At 45.9% G+C, this 14,696-nt stretch overlaps 1 protein-coding gene across 1 annotated transcript in view; it reads left to right on the top strand.

The window, feature by feature from the left end:
• Window positions 1-1,405: 1,405 nt before the first annotated feature.
• Window positions 1,406-14,696, top strand: part of LOC147632690 (histone acetyltransferase HAC1-like) — a 131,967-nt gene continuing 118,676 nt past the window's right edge. Inside the window, exon 1 of the mRNA XM_086807510.1 lies at window positions 1,406-1,721. The gene's annotated coding sequence lies outside the window, so the exon portion shown is untranslated. The remainder of the gene's footprint in view (window positions 1,722-14,696) is intronic.

Genomic DNA, 14,696 nt, shown 5'->3' with positions numbered 1-14,696 from the left:
CACACACATACCTTTCATGGTATCCTCGATTTGATATGCACTCATAAGCAAAGTCGGTAATGGTCTCCTCGATCGGGTAGGCGTTTGGCCCGAGTCCGAGAGCTTCAGTGGACGACGGCTTTGGTCCGATACCGTAAGATGGAAGGGACGCTGTGTTAGCGGCACAAATTTCACGTTGGCGAACTGCAACAGGTGTGCAATGTGCTTTAAGTTATCTAGGGTAGATTAGCATCTACTTGGACGTGATCAACTCGGCCTTGATTTCAGTATTTGCATTGGTGCTCTTGTAGAAAATTGATTGGAGCATGCTATTTCATCAAAGGTAATGAAACTGCCAGAGGGTCTCTCAATTCTACTTCCACGGGAGATTTCATGTCTCCAAGAGATGGGTAAGGCCATGGAAGTCACACTTCCTCCACCGTAGGCGACAACTTTGTACCCAATGTCGCTGACATATTCGGCATCGCAAACGGGACTGCAAAAGGAGGAGCACCCAAAGCACGCCTGGCCATGTACAAGGTGTGCTGGCCAGGGGAGAACTCGTGCTACGATGCTAACATACTTGCGGGTTCAACACTGCCATCAACGATGGGGTGGATATACTTTCTCTGTCAATGGGCGGAAGCCCTCCTTTGGTGGATTATTTCCAAGATGTAGTGTCTTTGGGTAGCTTCCATGCAGTGGTGGTTGCAGGCATGGTGGTTGTTTTCTCCGCCGGGGAACGATGGGCCTAGCCCTTCCTCAGTGTCCAATGTGGCTCCTTGGGTGCTCACCGTCGCGACCAGCACAATCGACAGACAGTTCTTGACCCCAGCGCTTCTTGGACTGCTTGCGGTAGTGCAACGTTCGCAACGACGGAAGAGGAGACGGTGATTGCAAGTTAGTTACAACACATGCAGCGTTCGCAAAACGGACGATGGCTGCAGTCGTTCATAGTGTGAAGAAGAGGAGGAGATGCGCGGACAGTTGCAATGTTTAATCGACCACATTAAAATTAATAGTGCCTGAAAACCTTAGCTTTTCACAAGATTAATTGAAAAACCTTAATAACAAAGGTTATCTAATTCCCTCATTATTTAATCGGATTTGTTTTTTTACTCATTGTATGCCCCTATTCTCTCTCTCTCTCTCTCAGGCCTTTCGCTCAGACGAAAAAGGAGCCTGAGTAGCTTTTAGAGGTGAGGCGGTTATCAAACGAGTTGAGAAGCTTTGAGACATTCTTAAAAAAAAAAATCTCCCTCTTAACACATTACCCGCCTAAGGTTTGAAACCCTAAGTCCCTCTCGCCGCAGCTAATTAATTAATGCGATTTAAAATTTGGGAGGACTTTCTAATTTACACCTTAGAAAATATAACGCTTAACCTTATACCGACTCAACACTTCACGTTATACTTCAGTAGTCCCGACTCCCGACTAACGCACACTCCCCGACTAATGAAATACGGGATGGGCGCGAAAAGCAGAGAAAAGCAACCTCTTCATGCATGCGCCACACGAGCAAGATTACTCCCTCCACCTTGGCCCTCCCTCCTGCGCGAGCGAGGCTAATCCCTCCGCTTTTCTCCCTCCTTTGTGAGAAAAAACCCAGGAGATTACACCGCCTCCCATCATCATGTTCTGAAGATGCGATGTTCATGCTAATCAACCATACCTCAAGAACATCGCCAGCAAGGAGTTTGTACCGGCAGGTGGCGGTGGCAAGCCCTCTTGGATCACGAAGGTCAGCTATTAGCTTCTTTTCCTTGAATTTGTTGTCTCTTGTGTAGTTAGAGCAAGAGTCTACTCAGGAGATTACACCGCCTTCCATCATCATGTTCTGAAGATGCGATGTTCATGCTAATCAACCATACCTCAAGAACATCGGAGTTTGTACCAGCAGGTGGCGATGGCAAGCCCTCTTGGATCACGAAGGGCAGCTATAAGTTTCTTTTCCTTGAATGTGTTGTCTTAGAGCAAATTGCTGGACTGTTTTCATACCTGTGTATCTGCTTTGATTTGTGTCCTAAGACCAATTGATGGAGTTCTTGATATCTGATCATGTGACGTAAGGACCACCATAGATAAAGTGTCATCATAGCATTCAAAAAGATAGAGTTTGTTGTCACATATGTACATCATGTAAGAGCAAAAAGGTGTGGGATATAATTCTCACATCCACAAGGATCTTTCACATACAAATGCACTAATATATCACATCATACAGGTGCCATGCAATCTGTAATTGGAGGTCGCTGTAAGGGGCCTCCATCCTGGGTCAAGAGAAAGAAGCTCATGATGGGGTTCTGTAAAATATCTAGGGTCTGCTGAGAGAGAGAGAGAGAAAGAAAGAAAGAAAGTTGTATTAACGTCTTCAAAAGGCCAAAATGACCTATGAGACCAAAAGGTTACATCATACCCATGAGGTACATCATCTTGGGTACAAAATAGTAATAAAGAAAGATAACAAAAAACCTAGAACTTTAAAATCTGATCTAAGTACATGAGGAGAGAGCTCTCATATCACCCTAATACATCCCTCATGGGCCGCTGTGACATGGTGCTCAAGGTGGTAAAACTGAGCTGGCGCGAGAAGGTCCTGCGATGATGGGAGACGATGGCCCGGATCTTCCTGTGGTGGCGTGGCCGTGGGCGAGGGCCATGGGGTCTGGGGCGTCGAGCTCTGCATAACTTAGTGGCTCTGTCGAGTGTCACACCTCTCGGCCGAGCTCCTACACTAGTCTGTGGTCTGGGTATGATGGGTGGATCGGCCCTTGGAGAGAGAGAGAGAGAGAGAGAGAGAGAGAGAGAGAGAGAGAGAGAGAGAGAACTTCATTATAACATTTGCGGGAGGCTAGAGTGGCCTCAGAGAAAGTAGAGAGCTGGAGAGAATTTGACTCCATCCACCATCCACCCTCCTAAGAATGCAAGAGAAATCTTCCAGGGTCCAATAGTTTGTGCTGATGATATACCCAAGGTAATGAGCCTCAAGAACTTCTTATCACCAATGCACAACTCATTTTCTTTCAAGAGATGTAAGACCTTTTCAACATCCTTCTCATGCTCCTTTCTAGCTTGGAACACCAATTTGAAACACACTGGCCAATCAACGGTTTAAAAATGTGCATAATCATTCTTGAACATACCCAGTACTAAAAGGCATCACAATCTCATAGTGGGCTCATTTGTTGCCTTGGGGATGTTTCCTTCAAAAATTCAAATCTAATGATACCAACGCTTAAAAAAGATCTTAGCATTGTTCGACCGTTCTAAGATATATTCGATTTGGGGCATGGGAAACCGATTTTTGATTGTCAGCTTGTTCTAAGCATGGTAATTGATGCAAAGTCGTGAGATGAGCCATCCTTTTTGTCGAAAAGGAATGGACTTGGTGAGATGAACCCTGAATCTCTAGCAACTCTTCAAAGTGACGATCCAACAAACTTGTTGACGTGATAGGAAACTTACTTGGAGGCTCCAATCGGAGTAGGAGATCAGTATGATGATTTAGGGTGGTAGATGGGGCGAGAGGTTGTCCTGGAGAAGCAACTTTGCAAAAAGGACTTCGTATTTCTCTCAAGTATTGGCCCACGTGATAACCAACTTGATACATGAAGTGTGTGGCGGAAGCGTCAATGATGATTAATGCGTGCATTGAAAAATGATGATGAATTGGAGTGAGAAAGATAGAGAGAGGATAGAGTACACCTGATTGGGTCCCAATTACCCACTTAAGGCCCTCCACTGACGCGAGGTGTATTTGCTTGTATTACAAGATTTATATGAAGTACGATGGGTAAGATTGAGTGAACGGATTTGTGTGGAACTTAAGTGTTAGTTGGCTTCTGGGTTGATGGTGGCAAGACTTGGTTACCTGACTGGATGTGTTTATGGGAGGTGTAGGGCGAGCTTCTTGGGGAGCTTTAAAAGATGGGTGCTTCACTCTTGTGAGTTGGGGCCGATCCTTGTTGCTGCGTTTGTGCTGTTTGCTGGTCTTGCTCAAACACTCTTGCTTGCATAATTCTACTCTGATGCCCTGTTTGGTCTAGTTGGATGCCCAGCTCTTTGGCATGATAAGCTATCTAGATGGATAAATCCGAGTGGGTTGTGTCTGTGTTCGACATAAGTGCCCGGTTTGGGTTGAAGTGGTGGATTTTCCTCGTACTTGGCGTCATTTTCTTCCTTTGTTGGCTGCTCAATTGGGCAAAGTGATTTGCCCCCCCAAGTTGGATGCCAATACAAATCGTTTTTGTATTCTATGGGACACTGATCTTCCTGCTCCTATGGGCATTACCGTTGATTCTGGGGACACAGTGGTCGGAAAGCGACCATTCAAGCTTAAATGGGGAAAATTTGCCAATTCCTGTTTTCGCTGTGGCAAATTTGGTCATATGCAATCTGAATGTTCTGAACCAAATCTACAACCCCCTCCTTCGGCTGTCCCTACCCCTCAGACTCCTCCTCCAGCGAAATCTTCCCCTGACGCACAATCTAAAGGTGCTTCTGCATCCACATCAACAACTGGACTAAATAAAGGTAAAGGGAAGCAGTCTCAAATGCCAAGTGTTCCTGCTTCCCCGAACATCAAAGACAAGGGCAAAGAGAAGCTTCCTGCTATTCAGGCGTGGATAGTACCCAAGAAAACTGTCAAAGCACGTACTCTACCATCTTCTCGCAATTATGTGCCCCCCTTGAAGAATGTTGCTCAGCAAAAACTGCCTTGTAATGATAACTCTTCCTTGGCTCAGGCCTGGGATAAAGTTGTTCGATCCTATAAGGAAGTAGTTACAGGGGGCACCGCTTCAACGTCGGAAGGCCATCACTTGTTTCCTCCACATTCGAGTTTTGATTTGGCAGCTGATGTTTCTGCGACAGATGCGGATGTGCCCATGGGCACGAGTTCTTAAGCTTTCTGTTGGTTTTCTCGCCCACTGTATATACCATTTAAGATGCATAGTTCTATACATTGCATTTCATATAATGTGCGCGGATTATGCAATCAGGATAAATGGAGGCTAATCTGGCACTATGTACATACTTGCAAAGCAGATATTGTTGTTCTTCAAGAGCATAATCAGCATAATTTTGCCGGGCAAACTTCCTATTTTGCGGGATATTGGATAGCTTATGCAGGATCCGCTGGATACTCTGGAGTGCTGATGCTTGTTCGCCATGAATTATTTCCCATGTTGGTATTCAATGATCCAGCTGGCAGATGGATGATCGTTCAATGTATTATCAATGGGGAAGTTTTTGAGTTTGGTGGTGTGTATGCATACACAGCCTCTACTGACAGGGCTCGTTTGTGGCATGCCATCTCCTCTTATTGTTGGCGTTCTAATGCATTTCTTTGTGGCGATTTTAATAATGCTCCAAATCATGTGGATAATACTACTGGACATTCTCACATGCTTCATGTGGAACGACAAGCTTGGGATCTCTTTCAGCACACATGTAATGCCTTGGATCTGTGGCCTCTGTTGCAAGCCAATGATCCAGGATTCACATTTCAGCATAACGCTCGATCAATGTATCGTGCTCGTCTGGACCGATGGTATCTCTTTCAGATGCAACAGTATGATGATTTTGTATGTGATATGTGGATTGATTACTCCTTGTGTCTCTCGGATCATGCTCCGATATGCTTGAAAATACAATTCGGTTCATGTTCTGCCAATGATTCATTAACTAGAAAGAGACTTCTGCATGTCAATAATGCTTATCTTAAGCATGAGGTTTTTCGCAATCTGATTGTGGATATTATTTCGCCATTGATCTCTCAAATGCATGTTGATATGGACACAGCATGGTTTCGTTTTGTTATGCGGGTTCAATGTGTGATCCAGGATTATGGCAGACACTATTTATCGCATTTCAGAGAGCAAGTTCAACAGGCCAAAGGCACTTGTCAAAGTTTGATGCATCTGGCTAACACTTCATCTCTTACTGAAATCCAGATGACAGAGTTGCTTTCTGCTCGTGCTTTGTTGCATCGTAATGATGAGAGAAAATTGGCAAAGTGGCAGACTAGAGCTCGCCAAAAAGCTATAGCGGATAAAGGATGCACTTCTAAACAATTCTTTCGTCATTTACATCTTTCTAGGCAGTCTCAAACTATTAAGAGGATTAAACTCCCGACTGGTGATTGGACTACCTCTCGTGTGGGGCTTGCACGGGCCATGGAATCTCATTATGGCAAGATTTTTGAGGCCTCTTCTCTCACGCAGGAAGGTCGAGAGGCTCGTCGCTTGTTTTTATCTCAAGTTGCACCGATTTTATCGGCGCACCAGGCTCAACTTTTGGAAGCCGCCTTCACGGAGACAGAATTGTATGCCAGTTTGTGTGATTTGGGCCGTTGGAAATCTCCCGGTTGGGATGGGCTTACTGTAGAATTTTTCTTGTCGTTCTGGCACTACCTGGATCAGCCACTATTGTTAATGATAAACAGGGCATGGGAGCAACAGGTTTTGCCTTCATCTTGGAAAGAAGGCTTGCTCAAGTTGATTCCAAAGCAAGCACTTTGTGAAGAGTTCTCGCAATGGAGGCCGATTACGCTCATGCCTGTGGTTTATAAATTGCTGGCTAAAATGCTTGTCAATAGACTTAAAGGGTTTTTGCATGATGGTTTGCATCCATCTCAGTATGGCTTCATTCCACGAAGGCAAATTACTGATAATCTAGCAAATGTCATCATTGGCATGGAGTATGCGAAATACACTCGACAAGATGTATTGGTCATGCAGGTTGACATTGAAAAGGCATTTGACACTGTTCTTTGGGATTACATTGCAGATACCATGCTTCGGCTGGGATTTGGGCCTAAGCTATCCTCTGTGGTTTATTTCTTGTATGCTGACAGTACCTCTGCCGGTTTGTTGGATGGTTTTCTCACAGATCCTTGGCATTTGGGACGTTCAGTAAGGCAAGGTTGTCCTCTCAGTGCTTTGCTTTATGCGATTGCTACTCATCCCCTGCTTATGTATTTGGAATCTTTGACTTCGTCTGGAAGATTGCAGGGCTTGAAATTACCCTCTGGGAAACATTTTATTGCGCAAGCTTATGCAGATGATTCTCTCTTTATGCCTCGCAATCACCAAGATGATGTGGAACAAATTATGCACACTCTTCATTTGTTTGGATTGGCAGCAGGCCTCAAAGTGAATTTTCGTAAATCCAAACTATTGGCTCTGACTGAGTATGATTGGCATAAGCTGCTTTGGCCAGGCGAACTTGTTCCTCCGAACATTATAGTTCGTCATTTGGGTTATCTGCTGGGTTGGACTGTATCGGCTACACGGAAATTGGATTGGGTAGCCGAGCGCTTGCACTCCAAGTTACATTATTGGAAGTTGTCCACTTGGCCGCTTCATGTGCGTCTTAGAATTGTGCAATGCATTCTTGTAGCTTATGTGCAGTTTTATCTACCTTTGCTATATTGGTCTCAATCCCGCTTGAAGTCCCTTATGTCAAGTATATTGGCGCATTTCTGGCGCACTTCATCTCGTGGAAAAGGCCTCAGATTGTTATCCATGGACAAGTTATGCTCTCCTAAGCGCCTTGGAGGCCTGAATATTTTGGATTTGAGACGTCATGTTTTGGCTAGGAAAGCTATGCTTTTGCCGGTTTTGTTGGATCAGCAGCAACCCTGGACTCTCATGGTGTCCCATTTGTGTCGGCATATTGTCACGCCATTCTATGGTCATTGGCAACCCACATACTGGGATCTTATATGTGGAAAACTTGAAGGACACATTCCGGGATGTCCTTTCACTTCTTCTCTCATTATTGATTGGAAGGAAGTTACTTCACATATGACATGGCATGGTTCCCGATCTTTGATGGGCAATTCCCTGCGGCTAGAGAGTTTGCATTGGAGTCGTTCTTCCACTTTGGTTGACCGTTCACCTCGTCAGGCATATTTTCTATCTCAAAAAGGAATTTGTCAGATACATCAGGTGGTGGATGACACTGGTCAGGTTCTTTCCTTCTCTGTTGGCGGCGGATCGTTTTCAATTGGGATCCCATTATTCTCATCTTTGGACAGAAATTCAGCGGATGATTGCTGATATTTCTCCTTTACCTCGCTTGAATGTGGATTCCCGTCTATCTGATTGGAATCTTGGAACCACTGCTATGGAATGTATTTCAGCTGGGACAGTTTATGCCCTCTTGCAATCGGATGCATGGATAGTCAGACGTGGTAATCAGCTATGGTCTCTCTCCAAATCTTCAATGTGGTGGAAACGTACATTGTTTCGCATTTGGAAAAGTCATCTGCCTCTTAAAGAACGCCTGTTCTTGTGGCGCTGTTTGGTTGGTGCTCTTCCTGTTGGTAGCTTGTTACATGCACGTCATATTGCGCCTTCACGTTGTGTCCGATGTAAAGCTACTGAGGAGACTGTCCCACATTTACTATGGGGTTGCGTATGCTCCAGATCGTTCATTCGCCAGGTCTCGACTGCTCTTCGCCTTCGTTTCCCTTCGGGCATTTTTCACAGATGCTTTTGGCTTTTTGGGGTGTTACAAGCATCACAGTCTCAGTTTGCAGTATTTTTCAGCTGGGTCCGATTCTGGGTCTTTTGGACCATATGGCATGTTCGGAACAACCTCATGTTCCAAGCCAATGACATTGTTCCCTTCCATTACTTCAAGTTCTCGCTTGGTCACGCGCTTCATTTTGCTTATGATGCTGGGGACATCACTCTTGATGCTTATAGGATTTACTTTGATTGCTTCTAGGTGGTGGAGCCTATAGTTACTCTTCTTTTTCTGGGTTTTCCTCGCTTACAGGTTTCCCACTTGTAAATAAAAAGTGTGATCTTTTTGGTGGGTTTTCCTCGTTTTGAGGTTTCCCACCTGTAATTAATGACATTAAGCTTTACAAAAAAGTGTGTGGGACAAGGCATCAATTGTGGGGGGCAACACACTGATTGTCCAATCTCGATGGTAAATGGAGTCTTGTCCCTGGACCAGGGCTCACAATATGCCCATTGCTCATCCAAAAGGTATCTAACCTTGTGCTCTTCAGCAACATGGCCACGTGACATCCTAGTGCAGCAGGTCTATTAATGGGATTCACGGCTTCCGAGAAAACAATCAACAATGTTAGATCAATGTGGTAAAATTGCTCCTCCTGTCTTGGAGGATCTGCTACTGTCATCTGCATGAAAGATGCCATGGACATTCTCAGGTGCTGGTCCAGAAGAGGCAGCCAGATAAAGAGTATGAACCAGATAGAGCTAGGACTTGGAGCACAAGGTGCAGTATTTGGACTGGAGAAGGACAAGGATGCACTGTCAGCTACATGGCAGAGCTGTCGGCTGAACCAGATAAGACTCTAGGAGCTGTCGGCTGAGGCAGCTGCAGGCATATCTATGTTTATAGATTTTATGATTATTTTTGTCCAGTAGGCTGGCCGACTGCTGGTCGGCCAGCACTCCAAGAAATCCAAGAGGGTATAAAAGGCCAAGGAGCTCATTGTGTAGATTCATTCACCCCTTTATGGAGTGGATCCTTAGGGGTCCCAGTTAGGGACAGATTTTGGTGATGTTCACCTTTTCCAAGAGGGCAGCCAAGGGCTGTAGATTAGGAGTACCTTTTTGTACCATATTAATATACTGAATTTCCAGCATATCTCTCTCTCTCTCTCTACTATCTCTTCATGTCTGCGTTTTGCATCAGCAGGTTTCCAGTAGTGTTTAGGGCTGAAAGAAGACCCCCAGAGCTTCCGCGTGCTACAGCTACACTGGGAGCAGAAGCTGATCTTCTTTAGAATGTATTATAGACAACTGCTCCACTGCCTTTGGTATCCATTGATAGGCGATGGATTTGATCCGTTGTGGTGAATGACGAAGTCGACTATGACTGTCCAAAATTGGATATTTCCATGTAGCTTGTGTCTAGCAATCTGCATGGTGGTCTTTCTCCATGCTCTCTACCACTTGTTTGGTACAAACTTTAAAGCGGCCTAAAAAAGCTCATTCACATGAGAGGGGTTTGGGCCTTTATCTTGGGTTATGGAGTATCCAGATCAGTGTTGTCTCGGACTCTTCTTGTTGGAGATTTGATGACACAGAGAGTTAATATTCAGAGATCCTCGACCCTGGCACGCATCTCAGTCTACCATCACCAATTTTTTCCACCCACAAGAGGACACTTAGACGGACAAGGCCACCATAGTACCAACAAAGGGCCCACCATCTTGCCTGTCAATTGGAGTTACCTTGCCTCGTGTCACCGCACTTCGGAAAGCCAGATGGTCTCACCCTCCTGGACCTTGAGCACACCAGGCTCACTAGCCCCAAATTGATAAGATCCTCACCCGCCACCGAGCATCTGTAGCTGCTACTGTTGGAAATAAGTGCTCACTAGGAGTACTTTTAGTCTTGGTCATCTCAGTGTATGCCACGTGGCACTCAGGGATTTATCCCATATGCACTCATGCTCAGCTCTTGTACTTTCCCCTATATATTCAAGGGGTCACATCAATGGAATAATCTCAGTTTGCTTCATCCCTCTTGCACTTTTCCCATGTTCTAGTTTTGTGTGATACCATGCTAGATTTCTAACATGGTATCAGAGCCATGTAGATTCCTCTTCTCCTCAGCCCTTTAGTCTAGATCTAGCCATAGATTTTCTCTAGGTCTAGCTTCCTTTTTAGCTTTGCCCCATCGGGGGTCTTAGATCCAGCTCTAGCTACTCTCCGCTCCTATTCTTTGAGGTGTTGCTGATCTGCCACAAGCTGCCTCTCTCAGTTTCTCTACCGTTGTCTCTCCATGCGCCCATGCCAAGTCTTCCCTTCTGAATAGCTCACTCTCTTCGCCGTCTAGTAAACCTCTCCTTCCGGCTCATCATCCTCGATGCTGTCGCTTCACCATGAGCGCCGGTGATGGGGAGGCGAAGGTCTTCAATGTGGAGAAAAGGGCTGCCGGTGCGACGGCATTAGCGTTGGCGGTTGCAGCGGCGATGGTGGTGCCGGAGATAGCGGAGGCAGCGCAGCCCGCTATAGTGTCGCCTTTCTCTATACTGCTGAAACAGGCCGCGTCGACTTCGCCAAGCTCAATCAGAGGGCTCTCCTCTTCGTCTCTCTTCTGTGCCGAGTGCCACCGCTTCTGTTCAGCAAGCAGGCCGACCTGCTCTCTTTCCCTGGGGTCATCTCCATTTTCTCCATTATGCTACAGCAGCAGGCCGCTTCTGTCGACACCTTTCTTGCTGCTGGTGCTGCAACAACAACTCGTTTTCAATATGGGCAGCCCCCATTCTCTGTTCAAGACATATTCTCTACTGGCTGCTCCACTCCTATATCAAAACAAGGTATGAGTTGGTGCTCCTTTGCTTCTGACAGGCCCGTATGCCTCTCTCTCTGCAGCAACATTTCCTCTAAGAAATCTCTGTTTGCAGCTGCCTTTCTCTCGGGTTACCCCCTGGATAGCATGTCTGTCACATGGGCTTGAAAGGGTGGAAGACCTGAGGTAAAAACTAAAATGGATTATCCTTTGTATGCTGCAATATTCTCAGTTCTATTTTACTCTTAAAAATTAATTTTCAGAACTGAATTTTATCTTGTAAGAGAACAGACACTGCCCATCAAAATAGGGGTAAGACCTTCTCATTTCTGATGCTGTCTCTCATTTATTTATCTTTGGCATCTCTTCTTGGGTACTCTGCCCTTGCTCTCTGCATAAAAAGATTTTTTTCTCTCTCTCCTACTTTGGTCACCACATGATGTAGGCCAAAGAGGACCCTGTTCTGGACTTACCTTCCCATCTCTCTCATATTTGTCTATATACCACCATTGATCACCAATGATGTAGATCATGGGGTAATGTCATGTCTACATGGACTTATCTTTGTCCCTATCCAAGAGGCACCCCTGCATTACTCACTCTAGCAGGAGGATTGACCTTGAGGAGGGATTATCTATCAAGGTCCATCTCTCTGTCTATCTACAGTCAGTCAGTCTCTCTGTCTATGTGTCTATCTTGTGTGATCTTACAGTCATATATCTCTGACACTCTGTCTATCAGTCTATATGCCTATCTTTTGTGGATTAGTTACCCACATGTCTTTGGCATTTTGTCTATGTCCCCATTTATCTTCTATTTGTCAGTCTCTCTCATATCTATCTAAAAGTCTCTCTCTCTGTGTGACCACTCTACTGGCTGATTGTCTCTCTCTCTGTCTGTCTATGATCCACTCTTGTCCCTACCCTTGTGGACCCATATGAGGATATCACTTGAGGAGGGGTGTCTCAGGATCTTTTGTCTCTTATGTCTTGTCTCTCAGTCTATCAGTCTCTATGTCTGTCTTCTAGTCTTGTCCATCTTGTCTTCTAGCTTGTCTCTCAATCCTTGTCTAGTCTCTCTGTCTTGGTCTTATCTTTTGTCATGTTATAATCTTGTCTTTTGTCTTCCTCCTAGTGTCCACTTAAGGAGGGTGTTGGAAATAAGTGCTCACTAGGAGTACTTTTAGTCTTGGTCATCTCAGTGTATGCCACGTGGCACTCAGGGATTTATCCCATATGCACTCATGCTCAGCTCTTGTACTTTCCCCTATATATTCAAGGGGTCACATCAATGGAATAATCTCAGTTTGCTTCATCCCTCTTGCACTTTTCCCATGTTCTAGTTTTGTGTGATACCATGCTACCTCGTCCCAGCTTCTCCTTGGCCATGTAGATCTAAGGGCCCTCGTCACCCCCTTGCCAATGCTGGACATCCTTTGTGGACCCCTACCACACGTCGATGGATAGCTCCCTCTCCACACTCTCACCTCCGCATCCTCTACACCCACTTTGTATATCCACGATGATGATGGCAATCCTCCATGATGAGGATGACGATGACGATCCATACATAGCTACATTTACCTAGGGATTAATGTTGGTTCTTTTTTGTGATGATGTCTTTTTTTTCCATCATGAGATTCCATGGGCACATTGTACACCTTTTGTCACATAGACCCGTTGGATCTTTTGCAAGACGTTAATATATCTTCTTCTTCTTCTTCTCTCTCTCTCTGTCTCTCATTATATTGGGACATGAGGGGACAGAGGAGCCGAGTTGGCTGGCACTTGGATACCTCTGCTCTTATATGCTGATGATATTGTGCTTATAGCAGACTCACCAGAGGGTATGCAGAGGCACTTGGATACTTTACATGCTTATGCACAGGACAATGGGCTCTCAGTTAACCTTGGTAAGACCAAGGTTATGGTGTTTAACACTACAGCTCAGTGGGTCTGGAGATCAGCGCCTATTTTCACATATGGGCAGGAGACAGTGGAGTATGTTGACTCATACACATATCTTGGAGTGGTGTTCACTGGGCCCACATTTTCCATGAGGGGGGCAGCAGAGGCCAGATTGACTAGAGGATATGCAGCACTAGGAGGTCTAGAGAGGATGTGCTCATAGGTATAGTTTCAGGAGCCACGCACTAAGCTGTGGCTTTTTGACACGTTGGTCACATTGGCTATGCTATATGGAGTACAGATCTGGGGGCCTAGCCTAGATCGTCACAGTCGATCAGGACGCACATACGATGGATGGAGATCGATGGAGAGACCACTTGTGTCCATGATCTCAGGATGATTCGGGCTAAGGCGTGAGTACCCCATGAGATTATCCGAGCCGAGATGGGAGCACCACCGATCGTAGTAGAGGCTCTTGCCAGATCAGTGTCCATTCATAGCACCTGGGAGCTTCCCCGGCACTGGTATGCACGACTTGCTTTAGAGTCCTCTCATCAGCTAGCCATGGACGGAGACACTTCATGTTGGTATGCGCAGATAGCATCCTGGTTTGAGCTCCACGGGTTCAGCTTAGACAGACTTCCACCCTTCCAGTACTCTCTGGAGGCACCCTCTCTCACCTTGACACATTCTGAGATTAGTAGTCATCAGACAGGACCTCATTTAGTTGGACACTAGGAGGACATGGCTAGAGCCCTCACAGGAGTTGGGGACGAAGATGGCTTTCTATAGAGACCATCTTCTCCGCACCATTGAGGATGGCTTTATACTTAGACCGAGCTACATGGATACCCATCTGTCTCATGGATTGAGGTGCGCCATTGGGCAGATCCGCACCTCCTCACAAGTTAGAGATAGAGACAGGCAGATTTAGAGGCATACCTCCAGGGGACAGGATTTGTCAGATTTGTTGGATAGAGCCAGAGACGTAGGAGCACTACATCTGTCGCTGCACAGCATATTATGAGATTCGAGGGCGCTACCATTGCCTTTTTAAAGAGGGATTTGGACCACTAGCTAGAGTCATGGACTATTGTGATCAGCGATGCTTGGGTTTTTATCTCCTGGAGATCCGCAGACTCAGAGAGTCCATCATCAAGAGCAGACGCCCGACTGGTAGGGAGTCCACACAGAGACAGATTACTGACTTCTTTAGAGCGACTACCCGGGAGGACACACAGCCGATAGCCCAGCAGCGAGCACCCCGTGGGACTCTAGTTGAGAGAGCTATCCAGTTGGGCAGATCTAAATGCCCGAGGGTTCGCGGATCCTCACATCGGAGACGGTGCCTACACCGGAGGATTCAGAGCATCATTGCGAGGCATCGGGCTCGCCCGACCAGGCATCTCACTATGGCAGATATCCAGGCCATCCGACATAGACCCATGCTAGAGCTTCTAGGATGATTACGACTCCAGCCATATACTGTTGTACTCACTGTCACTTTTGTACTCCCCCATATTCATG

Source organism: Cibotium barometz, chromosome 13 (assembly GCF_041138505.1).
Source record: "Cibotium barometz isolate CiBa-2024 chromosome 13, ASM4113850v1, whole genome shotgun sequence".
NCBI lineage: Eukaryota > Viridiplantae > Streptophyta > Polypodiopsida > Cyatheales > Cibotiaceae > Cibotium > Cibotium barometz.
The sequence above is the reverse complement of the archived record's forward strand: the minus strand, read 5'-3'. Positions and strand labels throughout refer to the sequence as shown.